We start from the raw sequence: 7,340 nt of genomic DNA, 5'->3' as shown, positions 1-7,340 counted from the left end.
TTTGGGTGGATCCCAAAGTCTTAATAAAAAGGGATTGCAAACCCAGAGCAAAGTGAAGTCCTTCCCCTTGAGTTGGGTTCCTGCCTGGCCCCCAGTATTTCCAAATTAATATTTTCCAGTCTCTTTCATTTGAGTGCGGTCTCCTCCAGATCCCAAACCCTGAACTTGAACCCTGAACCACGCAGGACGTGAAAGGGGTTCACTATAAACCGGAGCCCAAACGTGGGACACTACAGACAGAGTTAAATTAGAAGAGAGAATCAGGAAGTGGGGGAAATATAATCCCAAAAGAGTCAGGGTAGATGGGGGGCAAGGACAATTACACCCTCTCCAGGTAGAGGGAAAGGATGTGGCTCACCTCTCCACACCTTCAAACATTTGTAGAATAGATACTGTCCCTTTTACCCCTTGGGCACTCTTTAGAACTCTTCCATCCAACCACATTCCAAACCTGGCTTAAGAAAATCACTGGGAAAGCATTTCTGTTTTTAAAGTTCTTCACAGTAAAGGAAACAAAGGAGAGTTGAGGACTTCGAGAATCAAGCACATGAATTTGTTTGTCATGATTTTCCTAAGTACTCACTCTGCATCCAACTCTATTCTGCTTCCCAGCTTCAGGTGACACACACATTTGATAAAAGCCTTGCATTTTTCACAACCAACCCCAATTTTCTTAGCTTGTGAACAGAAGGGAGAACATTGAGCCTCTGACTCACATTGGATTCCCTGCCTAGCTTGCTAATGGTCAGCAGCTTTGGGCAAAGTTTTTCACTGTTTCTAATCCATCAAATTTATAAACAAGGAGTCAAGTTTTTTCATTATAGGATGCCTTACCAAATGCTATTACTATGATTTAATCTTATCAGATGACTAGTAGCCTATCGGCGATATCGCACACAGTAGGCTGCCTGCTGTTTCTGCAGGAGCCGGCAGGACCAAAGCACATTGCCATGAGCCACGCTGCTTCCATGGGAGCCGTGCAGCTTCTGCAGGATGCGGAAGTGAGCTGCAGACGCCCATGGGAGCCGGGAGGGAGCCATGCTACTTCTGTGGGATCCTGGAAGGACCTGTGCTGATTCTGTGGGAGGCAGGAGGGACCAGCACTGCTTCCGTGGGTGGTGGGCCTGCCATGTCTTCGGGGCAGCCCCCTGTCCCTGTCCCTGTCCGCTCCAGCCCCGGGGACCCGGTCCGAGCTGGGCACAGCGGTGAAATAAGCATTCTGCCAGGGCACTCACACTGCCCGCTCTCAGAGGCCGACCCCCCCAGGACTGGGAAACTCAGGTGGGACTGAGAGGACTGGGTACCACCATCTTGGCTATGGGTGCTGCCATCTTTGTGATGGAGTGATAGTTAATTTGCATATTACCCTTTTATTAGATAAGATTACTGTCCAAAAAGAAGTAAAATTTGCCCCAAATTGTTACTCTTAATGAACCCAGGCTGGTTTCTAGTTATTTTTTTTCTAGATACATGAAATGACTCTAATTGCTCTACATCGTTTTATGAGAAAACCCAAAATCTGAGATTCTTCCTAAAATGTTTCTTTAGCTCACGTGTCATCCATAAAAATACATCATTAAAAAAATTCCCTAACTTTCCCACCATTTATGTCTGTACATCTTTTGCTCATTATAATGAAAGGGGTGCAGTTCTTACCTTAAAAGCCAACCTCTCCCCTCTTGCCTCCAGACCCTGTCCCACTTCTCATCATGGAAGTCAGAAAGGCTGGAACAGAGAAAGAGAGGAGAGGAATAAAAATTTACTTTAGAAAGACAGGCAGAGACCAAATACCACAAGAGACCAATGTTTTTAGTGTCATAAGATGACTTTTGTAAAAATCAAAGCAAGTGATGACATAGAGTGATTTTACTTGAACATCTGGAGAATTTGAGAAAAGCCAACATCTTTGATTTGGGGGTGCATCTTCCTATTGACATGCCTTGTTGTTGTGAGGTTACCTGACTGGAGGAGGGAGCAAGAGAAATGTGAAATCAGAAGACCGACCACAGCTCTCCCCGTTGCCTGGGCCTGAAGCTGAGTCAATGGAGCTTTAAAATGCATGCCTCATTCTGCGCCCTCTTTATTTCCAACGCGCTTTGTGTCCCATCTGATATTTCACACGTGTGCTGCCTTCACGGAAGGGAAACAAATAGGAAACAAATTTAGACTGGAGGAACTGTGGTACCCAGGCACATCCTCCTCCTACCGCAGCCGAATGTCTCATCCGACCCCAAGAGGGAATTCTAATAATGTTATCGTTTGATTCCCATTTCAGGCACTTTGCATTTTTATATATGCTAAAGAATTCAGCAAGCCATCCAACTGGCATAGCAACAGGAAAACTTCCTTTAGAGCACAGGTGTACAAGCAAACAAAATCTTTCTGTGCTTGAAAATTGATCCCTCACAATAGCAAGCTCCCGGCAGCACGCTGAACTGGCAGGAGGGGCCGGGAGAGCGCACATCTGTCAGGTAGAGGAAGCAGATGGTGATCGCCTCTCCTCACCTTCCAGCAGAGTCAGAAACAGACACTGTCACCCGGAACTGTCTCTTGCCAGCCACATGGAACATTTGGATTTATTAAAAGCAGACGTATCATTCTGTGGATATTTTTGTTTTGTGATCCAGAAAGGAAGGAAGCAAGAGAAGAAACAGAAGAAAGCAGTGGAGTATTAAACTCTGTTGTTAGGGCTCAACAAGTATAACTAGTTGGCTAGTTCTGGGTGCCTGGAGAGATACCCTCATCTCAGCCATACAGGAAGAGACTCACATTGGATTCCCCGTCTAGGTTGCTAATGGTCAGCAGCTTTGGGCAAAGTTTTTACTTTAGAAAGACAGGCAGAGACCAAATACCACATGGGTTACTGACATCTTTCAAAAGCAATAGAACCAGGGATTTATCAGAGTATTCAGCACAATGCAAATGGTCAAACTCAGTCTCCGAATGTACCATTGGAAACTGGGTGGAAGTCCTAGCATTTTGGAAGAATCATCTTTGTGACCAGCTCCGGGCATGGAACCACTTTGTTCCGCCACTGAGTCACAAAAAAAGCTAAAATTCCATATTGAACAGCTAAATCATGACCTCACTCCCGGAGCCCACGTCTTTCAGACACTGCCAAAACCTGAAGCATAACTGAGTTGCGGCGAAACGGAGGCTAATAAAACAATTGTGTTTAAATGGAATAGGTTACTTGGCATCTACTAGCAAGCCACTTCAACCTGCTGTTTTTTACAGCATCTCTCTATAATGCTGTAATTAAGGAACCTTAAAAAGGAACCTTAAAAAAAAAAAAAAAATCCTTCAGGTGACAATGCTTTTGATACCAAGATGCCAACCTTTTGAACACCCCCTGATTTCTTCGGCCAAACACTGGAGTCACAAAACTGTAACTGCATGCAACAGAGCTACTTTGCTTTGCTTTTCAAATATTGATGTTACACAACAGAAGTCAGGCAAATGGGCCTGCACAGGTCTCTGCTTTGCATGTGTTACATATGCTCTGACCCCTCCTGTGTACCCCCTGGATTTCTGTGTACTTCCTAAGTGTGGACAAAGGACTGTCCAATCGGGCTAATGCTTTCCAAGCTAAGGCATCTTCAGGGTTGGGTGCTGATAAACCGAAAACATCCCGAACTTTAATCAACATTCTTTTCCTAACCCCCCCCCCCCCCCCCCGGACTAAAAGCCCCATGTGTTAAGCACCATTTCAAATCAGGCATGCGTTAGCCCCTAAACCAGTCTGGAAATCTGAATTACAATATTTGCTCCTACAACACAGCCAAATTAAATTTTCTGTTGACAATAGCCAACATGTTATTGTTTTTTAAAAGCCTCTTCGTTGCCTCCGTTTCCATCTAAACTTTTGTCCCAGAAGACTGGCGATGCCTGCCAGGTCTGATTTAACCCTGACCTCACAACATTCTGTAAACACTGCTCACGCATTGGAGTTGGGTTTATCCATGTAAATTTCCATTCTTCTTTTTCTGTGGGGTTTATTTATTTATTTTTTTCTTTCATTTAAAGAAGAGATAGCAAATGGTTTAAGGTAAATTTTGGGCTAAGCAGCATTTGCAGGTGTAGATAGAAATTGTTCCTTTCACAGGCACTGTACATTAAAGTAAATGTTGCTGCATTTGAAAACCTGTCAGCTCTATTTGGAGGCAGCATTCAGCAGCCTCTCCTTTTTGACCAATATTATATAAAGTTCCTCTGGGAAGATAATGTGCATGATTGCAGACTCGCCTTGTTAAAATCATGGCTTTTTATGCAGTCGTGTTTGCACCTATGAATTATGCATGAAAGAGGATCTCATTACATTTCATTTTCTTTACAGCGGCATCCTCTCTCCTAGACGGACGGGGGTCCCGTCAGCCGGCTCCCCTCACCCTGCAGCCTGCCTCTGTCTCCGTGCCTTCATGGCATTTGAGACAAAATGGGCGTGTTTCCCTTGTCACCTCCTGCCTGGTATAAATTATTCACCGGAGCATCGCACACCAGCCTGGAAACTGGGGGACACTGCACAGGCTGTGTGTGGGGATCCACAGAGGCAGGGAGGCCATGTCTCCAACAGTTGTCCAGGGCAGAGGAGAAACAGGGCTCTCCCTCCTGAAGTAGAAATTAATTAGAAATGTTGGCCAGCTAGATGGGGGTGTTTCAGTGTTTCAGTATTTCCCTCAGAATGAAAGGTCAAGGAACAAAGCCCTGTGTTCCTTTTGAAACGAAGCCATTGGTCTTCCATACCTGACAAGATGAATTAAATGTGGAGAAAAGATCACAGAATTTAATCAGCACAGTCATTCAGTGCATGTGGTCAGAACAATCAGTCAAAGAAGCATGTGGAAAACTAGGTTAGTGTGTGGTGTGTGGGTGTGTGCATGTGGGTGAGAGTGTATTATGACGATTCTTAATGAAGCTTGTATCGCTGATTCCAAACATTTCCCTGTTAGAAAAAAAATCCAGTTATTATAAAAAATTTTATTAACAACTAGCTTCATGTTTTTTTTGACTGATACTTTCTTGGAATCAGTAAGAACTATGCAGGTAACAGGGTCTAGAACAGTAAAATGTGCATTGAGGTTTATTTCCAGAGGAAGAAGACTTGCTCAGCTTGTTTTTAGTTTTTTCTTGTAAGAATGTGGTCATGGTGAAAAAAGACTTTCATATCCCAATTGTCATGTAGTCTTTCTAAGGAAGAATTAAAACCTTCTTACAATGAGACTCAAGGAAATGACTCATAAGCTCGTTGCTCTAAGAACAATCAACAGCAGCCAGCTTTTGGTTCTGACAAGACACTTTTGAAATGTACCTTCTACCTGTGGAATTTTCTGATACGTGAGTTCTTCTAGAAATTTTACACTTTGAAAGGTAGAAATCCTGCTTACTCATTTCCATTTTCTTCTTAATAATTATATGTAGTACATTTTCTAAATTTAGAAAATACATATCTATAGTTTTCTTTGTGTGCAGCACACACACACAAACAGAGAGAGAGAGAGAGAGAGAGAGAGAGAGAGAGAGAGAGAGAGAGAGAGAAGGATACACCCAATGCTCAAATATGTTGCTGAGAGATAATGTGACTTATGAGGAATATAAGTAATATAGCAAAAGATTTTGTGCCCATTACTATTATCAATTGTTAAGTTGCAGGAAGTCATTGTTTTTCCTGTGTTTCTCATTTCCCTTTTGACTTCAAGGAATCTTCATGGTGATCATTTAATAGTAACATGGAACGATGTTTTTACATCTTCAAAGTAGTGTTTACTTCAACAACCACATGCTTTTCTTCCCAAGTTTACTGCTATTTCATCCTGTGGTGACTACCCAGTTGTAACTTAGTTACTGATCCAGTGGGTCTAAATCTCAGTCTGTTTTTATGCAAGTAAAAAAATAAGCAAACAAAACAAACAACAATAACAAAATACCACTTGCATTTACAGTGGATTTACCTTTCTTTGAAAGCTTATTATTTGGTATAATGATTGGTGTGAAAAAAATGTTATTTAGTTCCTGGCTGAATGAGAGGATGACCCTGTTATTTTAGGTGTCTCTATTACATATTGGAAAAACACAGAAGTTATGAACATAGTTCAATATCGATGTAGGTGAGGGAGAGTGAGGGAGGGTCTGCTTTTCATTCCATAAACCATTCCATTCTTTCTCAGCAAATCCTGAGAGAGGATTTGTTAAACCTAGCCTGACTTCCAGAAAACTTACTTAATTAAATGATGTCAATATCCAGGGCAACTGATATAATTATCGGTATAGAGTCATTGTCTTGAGCATTGGATCCAGCATATTTAATATTAAATATATTCAATGGTAGTTTAGGTATAAATTTATTCCAGTTTCTTGGCCCTCCTGCTCATTTCAAGTGTTCTAAAAAAAAAAAAAATCAGGATAATTTAGTGGAAATAAAGTCTTATCTGAAGATGGATGTTATATTTGCTTGTTGATGTTATCTCTGTGTCAATAGCTGGGTTACCCTCTTCACAGGGTATGCAGAGGCACTATTTCATCTGGGAGGAGAGTAGATTCTACCATGAGTATGAAGCTCCCAAGACTCACATTCCACGAGGCTCCATTCTCCTTGTCAGTTTCACACAGGAACTCCCTCTCTCTGTGAGATGCCATAAATGTGAAGGGAACTTTGGGAAGAGAATGGACTTTTTCACTTTCACTCTCATGTATCCATACTCTGACAGAAAAACAAAAATGTATATTTATCTAGGAAGGATAGTTATAGAAGATTTGATTGTGTTATTAACGACCAATCATCATATATAATAAAAGCCTAATATGCAAATCGACCGAACAGCAGAATGACTAGTTGCTATGACATTCTCTGACCACCAGGGGGCAGATGCTCAATGCAGGAGCTGCCTCCAGCCTGTAGGCCCCAGGCCAGTCAAGGTGGATGCCAGTAGGTCCCCACCCTGACCACCCCACTGCACAGATCATCCCTGATCACTGGCCAGGCCTAGGGAGCCTATTTGTGCATGAATTTCATGCACCGAGCCTCTAGTAATTTTATATTAAACAGTGACTTAGAAAAGTAGAATATGAGTAGGTATTTCTCAATGACCAGTAACTGGAATACATAACTGGATCCAGAGGCATTTCATCACTGCACAGAAACCCCCTCCAAATCATCTCAGTGGCTTTCCTTTCAGATTTGTGTCTGTTGTATTGAAAAGAGTTTATAACCAAAATAGGTTTTTCCCCCCTTTACATTGTAGTCTAATATCGGCTACCTACCCCAAATATACTATTTCTGTTCCTGTTTCACAGCATGTATATTGAGAAATTTAGTCTTCAAGAAAGAAACAAATCATTAAAAA

Source organism: Pipistrellus hanaki (assembly GCF_964339955.1).
Source record: "Pipistrellus hanaki genome assembly, chromosome: 17".
NCBI lineage: Eukaryota > Metazoa > Chordata > Mammalia > Chiroptera > Vespertilionidae > Pipistrellus > Pipistrellus hanaki.
The sequence above is the reverse complement of the archived record's forward strand: the minus strand, read 5'-3'. Positions refer to the sequence as shown.